The sequence below is a fragment of the Pholcus phalangioides genome, unplaced genomic scaffold (assembly GCF_987345545.1).
Source record: "Pholcus phalangioides strain wild (caught in Gottingen) unplaced genomic scaffold, Ppha-v1.0 ptg000015l_1, whole genome shotgun sequence".
Classification (NCBI taxonomy): Eukaryota; Metazoa; Arthropoda; class Arachnida; order Araneae; family Pholcidae; genus Pholcus; species Pholcus phalangioides.
In genome coordinates this window covers 25415493-25433226 of record NW_028301608.1, presented here as the reverse complement: position 1 = coordinate 25433226, position 17734 = coordinate 25415493, and the positions used below count along the sequence as shown (strand labels likewise).

General features: G+C 35.4%; 1 long non-coding RNA gene across 1 annotated transcript in view; it reads left to right on the top strand.

Annotated features, from left to right (window-relative positions):
• LOC149075738 (uncharacterized) overlaps positions 1 to 16420 on the top strand; it is a 131402-nt gene extending 114982 nt beyond the window's left edge. The window contains exons 2-3 of the long non-coding RNA XR_016194205.1: positions 13506 to 13592; positions 16296 to 16420. This is a non-coding gene — a long non-coding RNA (uncharacterized LOC149075738). The remainder of the gene's footprint in view (positions 1 to 13505; positions 13593 to 16295) is intronic.
• Positions 16421 to 17734: the final 1314 nt, after the last annotated feature.

Here is a 17734-nt window from a genome sequence, read left to right as displayed (position 1 = left end):
TATATATAAAAATGTAGTCACGAGTGCATTCAGGAGACTGGCAAAAAAATAAGAAAAAACGTTTTTTGATCACCCCTGCATCAGAAAAAGCTGGAAATAACTTCCAACTTTAACAAAATCTTGTATTAACTTTACGCAATATTTTTGTGCATTGTCATGAGAACAGCACGTATATTCAAGAAAATATAAATGTTTTCTATAAGGCCTGCATTTTCCCATTTTTCGTGATGGTTTTCGGTTATACCATGCTGAGTTTTCAATTCATTTTTATGAATTTCATTTATTTAAGAACCTTTAAATTAATATTGATGATTTAATCATCTTTGTCTCACCACCGGTCATTTTCTCAGGGCCGGCATTCACCTTTTTCCAGGGGGGGCAAACCACATGTACTCAATGTATGTATATATATATATATTTGTATATATATATATATATATATATATACAAATGGTATATATATATATATATATATACAAATGGTATATATATATATATATATATACACAAATATATATATACATATATATAATATATATAATATACATATATATATACAAATATATATATATATATATATATATATATATACCATTTTTAGTGTATTTTAAAAAGCCAGGGTGGGGCAACGGCCCCTACCCGCCCCCCCCCCTAAATGACGGGCCTGCATTTTCTGCACGCGAAGGCTAGTTAGACCGTTACCTACAATTTATTGCCTTGTTCTGAACGCTAGCCTTTTTTGTACTTGGTGTGCTAACCCCTCTGTATAAGTCTCTACGATAGCAATCTTTTTTCTTTCTGTGATCAAGTCACCGTTTTTGTTGTACTCCCCGTCAGGAAATTTTCTGACAAGGACGAACCGGGTATCGAACTCGCGATATCTTTAAACATTATTTGATACTTTTGCCTAGATCTTATCGCCTAGATCTAGGCTACCGCGGCCTTTTTAATATTGAACCTTCATCAGTTTCCAATATACAAACTATATTAACGTTGTAATATGGCAATTGAATTATTCCTCACGTAATCGGGTACTGTGTACTCGAATCGTTGATATCCAATTAAACGGGGTCGACTGTATATGTATTTACAAAGAATTAATATTAAATTTATATAGTACAAAATTGAAATTTTAATGTTTGAAAAATCTAGTGAAATTCATGAAATCTCACTATCACAAAAATTGTAATCCATACCGATATACAGGGTGCTCCATAAATTCGTAAATAGTTTAAAAAATTATAAAAATTGAAGGAATTGGTATATTTGAATGATTTTTGCGAAAAAGTTGTTTTTCTCTCAAAAAAATGATTGGTTTTAAAAAACCCCTCACAAAGGGAATTTTTTTGGTTCATAGAAAAACTTAGTTCAAATTTTGTTGATAGATAGTGTAAGGTTCAGGAGAAAAGAGGTTGGAAAAAGTGCGAAGAAGGCCTGGGAGAAACAGGAGTCGCGAGAGAAAGAAAGGGGAACGAGCTGAGACATTCGAAAAAGAGAGATGAGTGTGAAAGTTTGTACCGAAGAGACAGGACGGTTTCGTTGAATATGTTGGAAAATAAATAAAGTGTTGTTTTGTTCAATTGGGAGTCTAGAATCCAGTTATTTTGTCCTGGAATCGTAGTGGAGGTACAGCCGAGGACCTACGACCGATAAGAAGTCGGGGGAAAGTTTACTGATGACGCTGAACGAAAAAAAATCACTGGGAATATGTAAATCAGAGTCCTGTCGCAGAAGGTACGATTAACAGCTTATTTCTGAATTTTCCTCTTACTGGTAGTTCCATAGTTTTTATTGTGATGTGGATTTTCAATACTGGATGGCGCACTATTGATGGAGTTGTTTTACCTCAGCCTCGAACCGCCGGCTGAAGCTTCATGAACCCTTTTGTACACAGAATGGATAGAAGAAAACTTAGGTCTAATACTACTGCCGGAATTTCGTGCAGCGTCCTCTATCGACAAAACATCTTACAAGATTCGTTGAAAGACTGGTTATTTGGCTCCAAGGTTGAAATACCTCTTTGCTTCCATAGCTTAGATGGTAGAGCACTTGTCCGGCAAGCGAGAGATCGGGGTTTGAGTCATCGTGGGGACAGTGATGAATTTTCTTCCTTGTAATCTTCATCTTCACAAATTACCAGTCTTTCAATGAATCTTGTATTCACAAGTGGAGAGGACATTTCTCTACTAAAAAAATATCCATTCTTGAAAATAACTTTTTCGCAAACCGCATTCAAATGTACCAATTCCTGAAATTTTTATGAATTTTCAAACTACTTACGAATTTATGGGACACCCTGTAGTTCTATCATTTTCTAAATTTTGTAAGGAAATTAAAAAAAATTAAAAATGTTTGATAATTATTTTTCTATATTTTATTTATTTTATTTATTTATTTATTTATTATATACAAACCTGTGCAAGACCAGTAGGCTCTAACTCCACAGGTGCACTATTCAAACAATCAATAAAATTGGAAAGAGACGGCAGGGAACATCAGTACACATTCATACACACGAATATATACAAAGAGAAAAATGCATAAAAGATGACGCTAATAAATAAAAATAAAAAAAAATCCCCGAACACAAAACAACAATAAAATAAACATGTTTACACAATGAAATTCAATATATAAATCAGAATAAAATACATGTATATATATATATATATTTAAAAAAAATAAACAAACAAATAAAAAATCATCACATGTAATTCCAAAGTGAAATAATCAATAGAACTGATGGAAAAAAAAAGTTATATAAATAAAACAAGCATATATGCACCAATAAAACCCGACATGAACTAAAATGCATAGCACATTAAAAATGTTGAAAGATCAGAAGCGTTGAGAGAGTGACAGAATCTGTGATATGTAGATGAACACACGAGATCTGGTGGTAATTTGTTCCATACTCTTCCAACTCGGCATCGGAAGTTATAAAATTTAGCATTGTTCCTGGCAGTTGGAATTTTTATTTGTAATGAATGTCTTCTCAGTGATGGTCTGGGATTGATTTCAAAAAATGGAGTTGACTGACCCGTATATACTAAGTTGTGTACAAGTTTGAAGCACAGCTTTAAGTCGGCTTCAAGGCGACGCCATTCTAAAGAGTGGACGCCGAGACATCTCAGCCTTTCCTCGTATGGGCGATGACGCAGACTGCAAAACTGTTTGGTAAATGACTTCTGGACCTTTTCGATGAATTTTATATCTTTCACTTTGTACGGAGACCATATTTGCGAACAATACTCCAGGATTGGGCGTATAAAAACGGTAAATGCGTGCATGAGTGTAGCGGTATCACATTTTCCATACGCCTTCCGTAGGACATAAGAAGCGCGTCTCGCTTTACACACTATATTCGAATAATGTAAGTCGAAATTTCTGGTATTGCAAATGGTGATCCCCAAGTCAGTGTAGGAAGATTTTGATCTATATGCATTGAGTCTGCGTATCAAGAACATTTAAACACCCGCATTACTCGTTAAATTTGACACATCGTGCCCCCCCCCCCAACTTGTTGCGAAACAACGGGGTGGGTGGACTGGATACATCGTGTAAGTGAAATACACTAATCACACAAGGAAACGCACGTCCTTCTTCATCACACTTTATTTACGGGAGACATTCCACTTAACATGTTGCCAAAGGGAGAACTACAATACTCTTCATGCTTTTGGCATAACCCGCCATTATAAAGGCTTCACATTTATATCGTAACACTCCTCCTTGCCAAAGCATGACGAAAGGAAAAATAACGTTGATGCGCTTCATCCTCCTTGCCAGCAGCTGGTTTGCTGCTGCTGCTGGACTTGCGGGTCTTTGGCTCATTCTCTTCCTTCTCGTCCTCTTCGGCACCGTTATCGACGTCGGATTCATAGTTCTTCGATTTCTTACCTTGGTGACCATCACCGTGTTTCTTGGACGGCAAAACTTCATCCTCTTCTTTCTCTCCAATACCATTTCTTCGTCCTCTTTTGTCTGCCGGCCTACGGCCTTTCGCTTCAGTAACTTTGATTCGTAATCTGAATCCGAACCGGTGTCGTCATCACTGTCCTCCTCCTCGTGTTCGGAACCTTCTTGCTCGTCATCTTTAGCTTTTGTCATCGTCGCCTTGCGCTCGCGATTTTTCGGACTGGCTTTCACGTCGGCGGTACCATCCTTGTCGGAGTCGTCGTCTTGGTCGCTTTCCTTGGCAGCTGCATTAGCGGGTCTCTCGCGCCTTTTCCGACTAGAGTTATCGTCGTTATCAGTCGTCTTCTTAGCCGATCTAGCTGCCCGACCACGCTTCCTGGTTATCGGTTTCTCTTCAACGACAGCGTCACTCACTTTGCCAGCTTCCTCAAGAGTCACTTGTTCTGCTTCTTCTTTTATAGCTGCTCTCCACATTTCTGCATCAGATGATTCCATCGCTTCTTCGACGGTGGCGGGATCCTCGATCCGAATATCAGCATTAAACTGCGCTTCATTGACAGCTTTGTATGACACTGGATTCCCATAAAAACTAGTACGTCTTCTTTGTCTCTTGCTTCTTCTAACATCTGGAGGTTGATTCGCAGTGGTTGTAGGCTGTTTCGAATGTCCAACCATTTGCTCTGCATGCTTCAAGTCGGGCAATGCATCCCTTAGAGAGGCTCCAGGAGGTGTCACTTGTACCTCTTGGTCATTTAGATTGACTATTAATTTACTTCCTTTCAACTGACAATCTGTTTGGCTCCTCCTGAATGGAAAAACAGTCTCATCAAACCTCACATTCTTACTGGGGAAAAATATGTCTTCGTCTACGTTCCACAACTTGTATCCCTTGCCTCCTTCAGGGTATCCAATGAAAACGCATTCTTGTGAGCGCTTTCCTAACTTTCCCTTTACTTGCGTTTTATTCATGTGCGCATACGCTTTGCAACCAAAAATTTTAAGATGACTAGTTTTGACAGGTCTTTTGGTCCAAAGTTCTTCGGGTATATCTCCCTGGATAGCTTCAGATGGGCATTTATTCCGCAAATAACTGGCGGTAACGACGGCATCTGCCCACAAGTTGTCTGGAACCTTCGAGTCTAGAAGAAGACATCTGGTCATGTCGAACAGGGTGTGATTCATTTTCTCGGCTACCCCATTCTGCTCTGGAGTTCTAGGGACCGTGAGCTGCCTCGATATTCCATTCTTGTTCAAAAAATCGTCAAATTCACGACTGATATATTCCCCTCCATTGTCGCTTCGTAGAGTAGCGATTTTAACTCCATGGAAATTTTCAACAGTCTTTTTGAACTCAATAAATTTCTCGAGGACTTGACATTTGGATTTCATAGGCTTCACTACTGCATACCTTGAGTAGTCGTCAACAAAAGTGACAATATACCTTGACCCTCCTTTAGATGTAGGCAAGATAGGTCCTATGACATCACTATGAATGAGCTGAAGTGGCCTCGATGCACGTTTGGTCTCTCCTTTAGGGAAAGGAATTTTTCTCATCTTTCCAAGGACACAAGTAGAGTAAATATTTCCATCTTCCATTGCTTCTGCACAACTAATGACAGTGTCATCCTGCTTCATGAGCTTCTTCACTGCATTCAAATGAAAATGTCCTAAGCGTCGGTGGATAAGATCCTCATGCCTTGAGATATGCGCTTTATAAGTCCTCGCTTCTTCAACCTTATAAAGTCTCCCACTTCTATATGCAGTAAGGATTACTCTATTTCTTTCATTAGGGTCCTTGACGATGGCCTTGCCTCCTTGAAATGAAACAGTCATTCCCATCTCCTCGATTCTTCCCACTGAAAGGAGGTTACCGTCGAGCTCTGGTACGTACAGAACGTCGGCTAGATAGAATGTTTCTTTACCACAGGATTTAACAGGCTTCAAAACAACGTCACCTTTTCCAACCACTTCCATTTTTTCGGAATTAGCTATTTCCACTTCGGACTTCACAGTTGTCAAGTTGAGAAACTTATATTTTTGTGAACACATGTGCTCCGTTGCACCACTGTCTAGATACCAATCACAGCTAGGCTTCTTGTTACTAGCGTTGGCAATCAGTGTCCGATTCGCGTTCTGCGAAACCTTATCGGCCCGATGGGACGTATTCTTCGACGGGCAGTTTCTGGCTATGTGTCCCCAAACACCACAGGAAAAACACCGAATTCTTCTCTCATTATTTCTGGAGTATCTCCCTGATTGTACGCGAGTTTTTCCTATATCGTCAGTTTTAAGAGCTCTATCGCCCACAGCTACGCGATTCGTTTGCGTATAGTCACGCAGTAACTTCTTCTCTTCCACAATCAGACGCGATTTTACCATTTTTGTGGACAGTTCGTTCTCATCACGCTCTAAGTTCAGTATCAGACCTTCGTACTCTTTGGGTAGACCCATTAACATCACAAGAGCGACTTCCCTGTCGGTGAAACCATATCCACAGGACGCTACCTTTCGATGTAAGTCCATCAATCTTCCCAAGTATGCACTTACGCATTCGTCAGGCCTCATCGACACATTAAAAAAGTCTCTAAGAAGCTGCAGTGCGTGTAATAATCCGAACTTCGTGTGAATGTCCCTCAAGGATGCCCAAGCGTCCCTCGCTCTCGCACAGTCCGCGATATCGTCTAAAAAGTCATCTTCGACCACTAAAAACAGAAACGTGAGGGCCCTTTCATTGGTTTTCCTCTCGTCCTCTCTCAGTTCTGGTCCGTATCCGGGTTCTATGGCATCCCAGCAGTCTTTCTGCACCAGTGCGGCGCGCGTTCGTATACTCCACGCGTTGTAATTGTCCCTATTGAGTTTTGGAATCTTCAATTCCTCCATCTCTGTTAGGCTTAGTTCCGCGCGTGTAGAATTTTTTTTCGATCCTTTGTGAAATTAGATTTAACTTATCTACTTCCCACTTACCGATGAAACGTCTATCCAGGAGCCTTCGTGCTGATAACGTGTTGCGAAACAACGGGGTGGGTGGACTGGATACATCGTGTAAGTGAAATACACTAATCACACAAGGAAACGCACGTCCTTCTTCATCACACTTTATTTACGGGAGACATTCCACTTAACATGTTGCCAAAGGGAGAACTACAATACTCTTCATGCTTTTGGCATAACCCGCCATTATAAAGGCTTCACATTTATATCGTAACACAACTAACAGGGCTTTAGCCAGAGGGCTCAGCATGAATTATAAGATATTACACTGTATTACATAATATAATAGCTTATGTATAGTGTGCTATATATTTTCTTTCAACTTGCTTCTTCCATTTGAAAAAATGAATAAAAAAAAAAAATAGAAATAAGTGTTAGAATATGCATGAATCATGCATATTCTAACACTTATTGATTCATATAAATGTACGCTTACTTAAATTCACGCTAAAGGCGCTCGACAAAACAGAAACGTCAAGCGGTTTTTTTATTTTTCTTTAACCGAACAGTGTAAATTTCAAAACCTCTGGTATTCATAGTCACAGTTTTTTTCTTTTTGTCAACTAAATCATTTGATTTTTTTTATGTTGTGAATACTAACAGCTGGGATATTGATTTCGCAATAAGTTATGTACATTTTCTCCAACAGAGAATGAAATAAAGTAAGCGAGGGCAATATGGCCATGCTAAGCTTCAGTGATTTTTGCTGAGGCCTAACCAAAATTCATATGTTCTCACAAACTTCACTGACAGCAGTCCGTAGACAGAAAAATACATAGTATGATAAATTCTGAAAAACAGATAAGGTTAAAAAAATTCTTCGAAGAGTTGTTAAAGGAAAAAATAATGATCCACGGTATATCTCAACGGTAAATATGCGAAAAATCTGATATTTTCAATTTCTTTTGACCTTATTCCCAATAGGTGAAGGTAATATCGCCAGTGAGGTCCTCAACGTATATATCTCCACAAACAACCAGGGATTTTCACGAAAGTTTATTTATTTAAAAAAAGTTATTCAACCAAGCAAAGTATCAATTGAAAATTAAATAGAAAAAGAAATATACTTCATCCGAAAAATAAATTTCGCGAGCTTCAACTGATTCAAAATAATGAATCCAAAATTGAAAATTTTTCAAATTACTTAAAAGAAACATTTTAGGCAGATAAATCCATTTTCTTCCTTCTTAGGGGATAGAATTTGTGGAAGGGGAACTAGAGACCTGGTCACGTGAAATTTATACTCGCGCATGCGTAGTTGATATATCATACTTGGCCATAATGCCTACCTGTCAAATATTCTAAAGAAACCTACATAACAGACGAAATTACAGCATTACAACATTTACACTTTAAAGATCGAAATTACAACTGAAAAAAAAATTAAAAACTGCATTTGCCATGGTTAACGAACTAAAGTTGTGGAATATTTAATCCTGAGAATAAATACAAATGTACCGTAAGGAAATAACGTGATTTTCCGAATGGCACTTTCGGCACAATATGATGAACTGTCGCGAAACTATGCATCACCTAAGAAAAAGAAATTAGGTCATGTGTCCAACCAAAGATTATGCAGCATAAGTGCTCCAAAAAAATACATAAAATTGGTCATATTACCATCAGACACTTTGTAAAAAGTAGTCACACAAACCGTTAGTTTAAGTAATATAAAGAATATTAGGATTATATGTTTTAAAAAATATTCTTTTTGCATTCTTCTGAAAAATTCTCTCATTTATAAATTAAAAACAACAAATTATTTTACGTATTAAATTTTTCTTTCAATACACCTGGTGAGAAATTATACTCATCCTATGTCAACACAAACATGCATTTATTAATCAACAGTTCATTGATCATAACAAATAACTTGATAAAAAAATTAATACCAAAACACATTATAATTTAGCCTATTCTCTGCCGTTATATTCCATGAAATCCAAAATCAAAATTTAGCATTAAATTACGATAAGTATAAAAACTTCAACTATAACTTTTCTAAAAGAGTAAGCCGTATTTATAATTAAATACCGTGAGAAAATTCTAATTTTTTTTTGAAAAACAAGTTGGTAAAATTAGTTTTCCTCCTAAAACATGAAGTGGAAAATAATCTTATTCTTGGTAAATTGAGCTGTACTTCAAGAAATTAAATATAATTTTAAGCATAGAAATACAAAAATTCCTGTCAATTACCCCTCGAATAATTATCATAACAAATTCAATTTTTTTTTTACTTAGAATCGAAATATTTCAAGTTGAAAGCTAGAACACACGGATTTCTTCAAATGATTTATTTTAATCTCATTTGAAAAAACAATATACGTTAAGTGTATTCTGTTCCTTTCTTCGTAGCTTTTCTTATGCCTGCGTACAATTTTAAATGTATTTTGATTTATTCACCATTTTTTATCCAATGATGTAAACAATTATGTGAATTTATTAAACTATGTTCACCTTTACTTTGCAGGCTTTGAAATATCCACAGGAGAAAAATTTTTGAGGGGGTTATACAGTCGAATTCAGTTTCAACGAATAAACCGTTATAACGAAAAAATCTCGTTTTAACGAACACTTTTCTAATCCCCCAAATAAGTTTACACAGGAAAAATGCAAAACCTAGAATTTCTTTATGACGAAATTTCGTTATAACGAAGTGATTTCTTGGAGTTTGTTATAACGGGATTCGACTATATTAAGCAAATGAGTGAATGTTATTACATGACAAAAGAAATTATTATCAACATTTAAAAAAATATGAGATGTTGCACTTCAGAGAAAACGCTGTATTTATATAATTCACATACATTTGAAATGTATAAATTTATTGTGATATACACAAGATTCGAATAGCGTAAATGTCATTTATTGTTTGTCAACTTACTTTTCTATCATCGCTGGAATATGCGCAGCAATATGTCTCCTTCACACATGGTATTTGCCTCCAAAATGAAAGGGTCAAAAATCGTTCTTGCTTGGCTTTTCAAGAAATAGGAGATATGTATACCTTTGAGCCATTTTTCTGGTAATTGTAGAAACTTCATGAGCTGCTCACGAGTAAAAATCGAATGTTTGAGCATTGTTTAGAAGCATCACATCAATGCCGAAACAGGCTCAAAATATCAATTCCTTTATTTGAAAAATACAAGAAACTCATGTTCCTTGAGAGCAACCCAACCAAGAAGATTAAAAAATAAGTTAATCAATTTGTTTATACAACAAGAGAATCGATCGATGTTAAGGCTATATATAGATAAAGTTTAATTGACGGAAAATTTCACGCTCAAAAAAATTGTATTTTATAACTAGAATTCATGTTAGAGTGGAAGGGGAATGATAGGGTAGACTTATTAATGAGATCTGTTTAATATACCCCGTCCCCCGCATTAGCTGGCATGCCGCGAAACTCGAGGAACACCCGATTTCTGATTGTTGGGGGTCTGGTTCGTTCTGCCATGCCGGGAAAAGCGAGGTTCAATAAGGATCACAGTATGCATTCAACCCAGCCAGTTTGATGGATTTTTATACTAAAAATATTCAAGAATTTTCCAGAATCTGTGATTCAAATTTCCCGCTATGCCGGATAATGCGGGGGAATATATATGATATTTGTTTGTTATTTTCCCACACATACATTCAGGATTCTTCAGACCTTCGAAAAGTGAAATTACGGAAAAAAATAAATGATAGGCTCCTAGAAAAATTTATCTTAATAGTTTCCTAGGACGAGAAGAGATGCTTGTAAGTTTAGTTAGAACTGATTTTTCCGAGAAAATTCATCGGATTCTGGCGAGTAATCCGAGTGTAACAACCGCATGGGAAACCTCTACTAACGAACAGGAAATTTTACCCCGAAAGTTCGATAGTTCTTTCCGTTCAGACTTTGGTGTTATATAAGTAACGCGCTCTATTTTTTGTTCCAACATCGAAGTTTTGGACGTGATTACGGAGCTTCTAAATCCTAAGGGACGAGAGAGATAGAAAGAGACTAAAAACATACAAACTGTAGTAATTAGATAGGAAATAAGATATTTATTACAGGAGTCACTATTTCAATTATAAGATCCCACAAACACTTATATAATCAAATATTTATGCAACACTTTTTAAATGGACCAGAAAGAACTATCGTTATACTGAAAAAAATGAACAAAATCTCAAAAAAATCAATAGAGAAAAATTTATTCATACAAAAATATTCGTGATGCTGAAATTAAAATTACTTGAAAATTTTGCTAAATTTGCATCAACGATAATTCAATTTGTCATTATTCTTATTTCGCGTTGAAGCTTATTTTTTAATTATTTTTATCTATATTGAATAACACCCATTATTAAGTGTTTAGTAATTTGTTGATGAATTCCATTCGCCTTTTACCATACCAACTGCCAAGTGCAGTCCACGCCACTTAATGTGATCACACCGGAACTCGGAGTTTCTCATAATAATAATCGACTGGTAACAATATCCGCGGGAAATGTCCCGTTTGCAAGTATGGTGGCCAACTGAGCTTACATCCCGTTTGGTCGAACGGGACGTATGGCCAATGGGTATTACTAACACGGGATAATCAATTATTACATTTTCCCCCCAAAACGGAACTTTATCTTTTCCTTTAAGCTTATATCCTGTATTTATGTTATTCAGCCATTGTGAGGTGTTAGAATGGAACTGCCTAATTTATATCACGAAGTATGTGAATTTTTTTTTAATGCGTAATAGGTTTCATTGATTCTTCAAGAAAGTTTCTCGGAGGAAAAAATTTGAATCTCAACTGAAAGATACCGACCCAGAACTGCATTAAAGGGCTGTTTTCTTGACACACATTTTTACCTTTGCTATAAGTAGGCAACTGAAAAAACAGCTCCACGCGTACGTGGATCTCAGTGAACACTATGGACTGATTACCACATTAAGTAAGGAAATGTTTGTGAACAAGGGAGTCAGAAGAGAATACCTTCTAGCTTCCTCTTTTATATAAACTCCTACTCCTGCAACCTGACAACTATAACTTACAAGGAAAAAAATAAATTCGGATAAACTTTAGCTTCAGAATGCGCAAAAAAAAAGTTTCGATTTGATAAAAATTGATGCCATTATCTGAAGTCCCAATTACCAAAAAAAAGAATGATGTGATATAGGTTAGTTCCGTTCTTTGTGAAAGTGATAACAATACCCAAACGATAATATTATCCCTGATTCTGATCAGCAGCGTCAACTGTATCAGCAGACAATTTGGCCGATAGATGCATAGACAAACTCGACCGATAACATTCTGTGTTTTTGGCCAACCGCGAAGACTCTACTACACAATTTTTAATACTATTGCTCTTGAAACGATCTCATTGAATCCCTGCTTAATGCACGATCGATGGAAACTAAAAGCATTTCCACTGCAGGCAGACAAATAAAAATGTATGCACTTTTCCTCTCTCTCTCTCTCTCTCTCTCTCTCTCCCTGTAGTATCATACTAACTAAAGTTGTATTTGTTCAAAAAGCAAAACTAATTTAAAGCAAACTACTTATTCAAAAGAGGTTAATTAGTTTCAGTATTAGACTAGCAATAACCTTTACAGATTTTTGAGCAGCTTTAGGGTATTTTTATGATGCTTTGGTGTAAAGATATACACAAACTACTAGTTTACGAGAAAATATACATAAACATAATACCGAAAACGAGTTATTGTGTTTTCCCATACATAAATTAATTCAGTATACGCGTAATTATGTATTACGCATAATTCAGTATACGTATAATTCATTTAATTTTTTTAGGGGTAAAACGGTATAACATAATAGGTTTTTTTTTGCTCGGAAATTTGGTACCAAAAACAATAGAAAAGTATAAGATTGAAACTACGTTCAATCTGCATCTTTAAGAAAGGTAATTACCTATTTCATATAAAATTTATGAAATAAAAAAATATGAGGAAGTTAAAGCATAAAAAATTATATTTTTTATTAGATTTTTTCCATCATGTTTTTTTTCCAAACTCGTATTTTTCTTTCGTATGTATTTTGTTTTTCAATTATTTTTTAAGGATATGCAATAAGGGATAAGGCTTATCAAAGAAATTCAAATAGATTTCTCTGAAATGATTCTTTTTTAATATAAAAATCAAACTTTGAGTTTTTTGATTGTAAAATTACTTTTTATAGTCTGAAAGAAGAGGAAAATTCATTTGATTTTTTTTTTTTTTTTTACAAATAAGGGAAATAAAATTGATGCAAGTAATTACTGTTATTGCGTATTTTTATTTATGAAACATTACATGCAAAAAAATGTGTTTTTTAATTTTTTTAATTTTAGAAATACATTTTTTATTATGTGAGCTTTGCTAAGTATAATTTTTCCTCTACTTATTAATTTAATTTTGCATTCTTATACAAGCAAACTTCGTACGTAAGTTTTTTTTTTTATTATTAATCAAAAAGATATCCTTGAAGAAAATTAGCTCAAAGTTCTGTTATTTCTGAAAATGTCATTTTGAATTTGAACACACCTTTCCAAAGCTATTTGATGTTTCACGATCGAAATGGGAAAAGTAATTGGATTAATTAACATTTTTTGAAACATTTGCTTCATTTTGACAGCATCAAGGACGACCGAAAAAGGAAAGAACTATCAAAAAGTGAGTTTAAAGAATGGACAATTGCATATTGTTAGAAGAAAATTATCTGGTAATGTATGTTTTAGCACATTTACATGTATTTTAATGCAGCGTTGCAGCCACCTGTTGAATGTGGTGAAGTATAAAAGAGTGATAAACACACACACACACTTTAACTGCCAAAAAGAGGAAATGTTTCGAAATCAATAGCAAAAAAAACTGTTTTCGCAGCCCGTAAGGACGTTCATATTTGCGAACTCTTTAAAAGCTCTTTTTGAACCACTTAAAGAACTAATGGACATTATTCACGTTGACAACGTTACATAGCACTAGCTATAATACCCTGCGCTGCCCGGGTTTTCTTCAATTACTGGCAGGATTGAAAAGGTGACAAACCATAACAAAGGAATGAACTATTATACATAATACTGACAGCATTAAAGAAGTGACAACCCATTTTAAAAGGCATATGATGTCTGACACGCATTCCTACTGAACCACGGTAGCCAAAGTAAACATTCCGAAAGTGACTGTTGGGTCCCAGAAACCATTGTTGCCCGACAGTTTTTCGCCCATATCGGGTTTGACCAGCTCTGACGAACTTTTGAAGTAGCCTATCGTTCAATCCAAGAGATTAATATTTAACCCTTATCCAAGAAGCTGTAACGATGCAGTAGCAATTTACTGTCCGTTGTAACGGCAGTTTTTCTCTTGATAGTGAGCTCTGGCTGTAACGGACTTTTACTTAAATTTTAAATTTTGAAATCTTTTCAAGTAATTTATATTTTCAATTAGTTTTTGTTTTCTGATTATATATTCTGATGATAATTTTTCAGCTATTTTGCAAAATTTCAATAAGTCTTAATCACTGCTTGAAACTTAGCAACAGCAATTTTCATTTGGGATTGATATCAATTAGTTGCGATGAAGCCAGTAACGATCCTTATAGCCCTGGTTTTCAGTGAGAATTATGTATAAATTCCTTAGTTTTATGTTTCATTCGGATGCTAATTATGAACTCGTGACTGATTCATCCGGTTCATCCGGGGTAAGGTAAAAACATTTCACAGTGAGCATAAACATTCAACAGAGGCTTGATCCTGTTTCATTCATACTTCCATATTCAGATTTTATAACGTAGAAGGGTTGCAATGAATATAATTATCTCGAAATATTTAGGCATAAAATCTTCTATAAGGGTGTATGTCGAGTAAAAAATTAATGTTTTCAAAAATAGAGGGGGCCCCATAATTTTGGATTTTATAAAATCATAAAAAAATCAGTTGATTGCGGTTTGTGCCCTGAAACTTGTCAGAGTCTAATTTTTTTTGACACAAAAAAGAAAAATTGAAATTATCTTGCAATGTACCACATTAAAATTATCCTGCAATGTACCACATTAAAATTATCTTGCAATGTACCACATTAAAATTATCTTGCAATGTACCACATTAAAATTATCTTGCAATGTACCACATTAAAATTATCTTGCAATGTACCACATTAAAATTATCTTGCCACATTTCCGCCTATTTGATACAACGTTAACCGAATACATCGAAAAACATCTAGGTTATAACTACTTAACCGGACATGCACCTCGTACACATTCCTCTGCGGAATTTCTAACAAATTGGTACATGCTAGAAACTGTGTTCTGGGTGTATGTGTGGGGCCCCTAACATATTGATGTTATGGATATGAAAATCTCCTAATTGCGCAGGAGAGTTAAGATGTAGGATGCTTATGGAACAGACATGACATCGATTCGTCGTTGTACGGCCTACACGACTATAACTTGTGACATCCAACGAACGCGGACGGACCGCCACCAACGGAATTTTATTATCGAGTCTGGACGTACCAAGGACGCTATAATATCAATTTATATTTCGATTCTTAGATCATGATTTATCGTAATTATTCCGTTGATTTATACTCCTGTAATTGGACTTGTTATTCTGCTATACAAATTTATATAGATATATATACATATACATATTTAATAAAATTCCGGATGCACCCATCTTTCGGGAACGCTTCGATATCTCCTTCAGATGAGAAGCGGGGTGTGTCCGGTCCTTCAATGTTCAATGTTATTGGATTTGTGTTTGCTTGGTGTTCTTGCTGGTATTGCCACCTTCCATATTTTCAACTGAAGATGGTAAATAGTTGAATTTTTCATGTTATGCCATCCCATATCACTGCAACTTCGCCAAATGAGTCTTTTCTGCCAGTGTCAACATCGCAATCTTTCAGAGACATAATAATGGAACTGAGCTGTATTTTGATTCACCTTCACAAATATCAAGGTTAATTAAGCTAGTTGTTAATTCCCATCATCTTTCGAAGAGATTAAATTAGCTTATTATCAGGCAACATCGCAATGCAGTGCCATCTATAGGTGATAATTTTAACTTTTTTTTCCTTGTGTCAGAAAAAAGCCGTTTCATTGACAAAAGTCTATGTATTCGTAACCGGTTACGTCAGTTTTTTCTGATGCATGTTTTTCATAGTTTTTTTTTTAATCCATCCGAATTTATGAACACCTGTGTTTATCAAATGACATTCTTATAGATATACATGTTGGATTAAAAAACGAACCAATTATTTCTCTCACTCTCGTACTTACCATGGCTTCAATGCACTATTACATTTAATTGCCTGGCAGAGTAATCATGGTGGGGGGTATGAGCTGTTATAGTTTTATCTACGTCACCCCGATGTATGAATGAAGGTTTGATGTTCATTTCTGTCACTTTTTCTTTTGTAGCGGTTTGCATTCTGACTGTTCACGCACAAAGCACTGATTCGATTCCAGACCCGCTGTATGCTTCTAGGAGCGGGACAGCAATATATGATTGATTGATTCGATTCCAGAATACGATGGTATATAGTTCGATTTGCATTGCTGCCCCAGTAGCCCAGACCTATGCAATGAGTTTCCTCAAAACAGAGGTCAAAGAGAAGGAGGAGATTGAAATGGCCGTCACGGCAGCTATTGTAAGTGCTTCTAACTATAATGATGACTGATATTAAATATGAATCACAAATGGGAAAAAGGAATCCTGCAAACGAAGTCATTGTCGCCAAAGAAACTCCGAGTTGTACCGAAGCGAGAAATATTTCTGTGACGTTGAATAAAGTTCAAATAAAATGTTTTCTTGATTGTGTGCCTTTCAAATTTAGATCCACTCAATCAATTAAGATGGAAATGGAGAGCGCCGGGTCTTGTATCTTACCATTGACAACAGAAATAAATGGCATAATTAAGGATGACGTCAATCAGAAATAATTAAAATCAAATTTGTAAGCTTTTCAAGATGTTAACGCATAAAAATATTTCAAAATTATTTTCATCCATTATGCAAATGAAAAAACACTAAGAAAATGGATGATTTACATGATTTCGTTGTGACATTTTTAAAAGCATTAACAAATTCATGAATAAAAGATGAGGTAGAATAATACCAGGAAAAGAAAGCGATGAACATGGGGAAAATCTTTTCAATAAAATGTTTTCTCTATTCCTTTTTTGATTATTTTCTTCGATAACTTCTTTTTATGGGCAAAAATCGAGCAATGAATTTTTTAATTTATCATGTTTCTCTTTTCATCAGTCAATATAATTTAAGTGATTATAAGGCCCCCGGTGATTAAAATGCGATTCGTACTCCCTTAACGATGGCTAAGTAGCTTCAATACACACATTCTGAATCATGGGTGCACCATCTCCGGCCCACGGGACGAATACGGCCCGCGAAAGTTGTTCTGGTAGAAAAGTATCAATGCACGCAACCCGATAAATACCTAGGCTGACCATATTTCTATCATGAAAATACGGATATCACCTAAAAAAAATATCAAAGCAAGTAAAGCTGTCATTTGCTGCCGAAAAAATTACAGTCGAAAATACGAACTCCAAGTTACTGAAGAAATCACTTCGTTATAATGGAATTTCCGATTTCACGAATTTTAACATTCATTAAAAAAATTTTATTGCAGCCGAAGTTGATTCTTAGAATTACCTATTTACGTTCTAGATAATGAAAGAATGAAGTAAAGTTTCAAAAATAACCCAAAGCAACTCAAATCAAGTAGACATTGGATTTTTTTTTTTTGGACAAGTTATACTTACTTAACATATTTGAAGCACGTAATTCGTGTTAGTTTTTAAGTATTTGGAAGCCGAGAAAACAACAAATTCCTCTA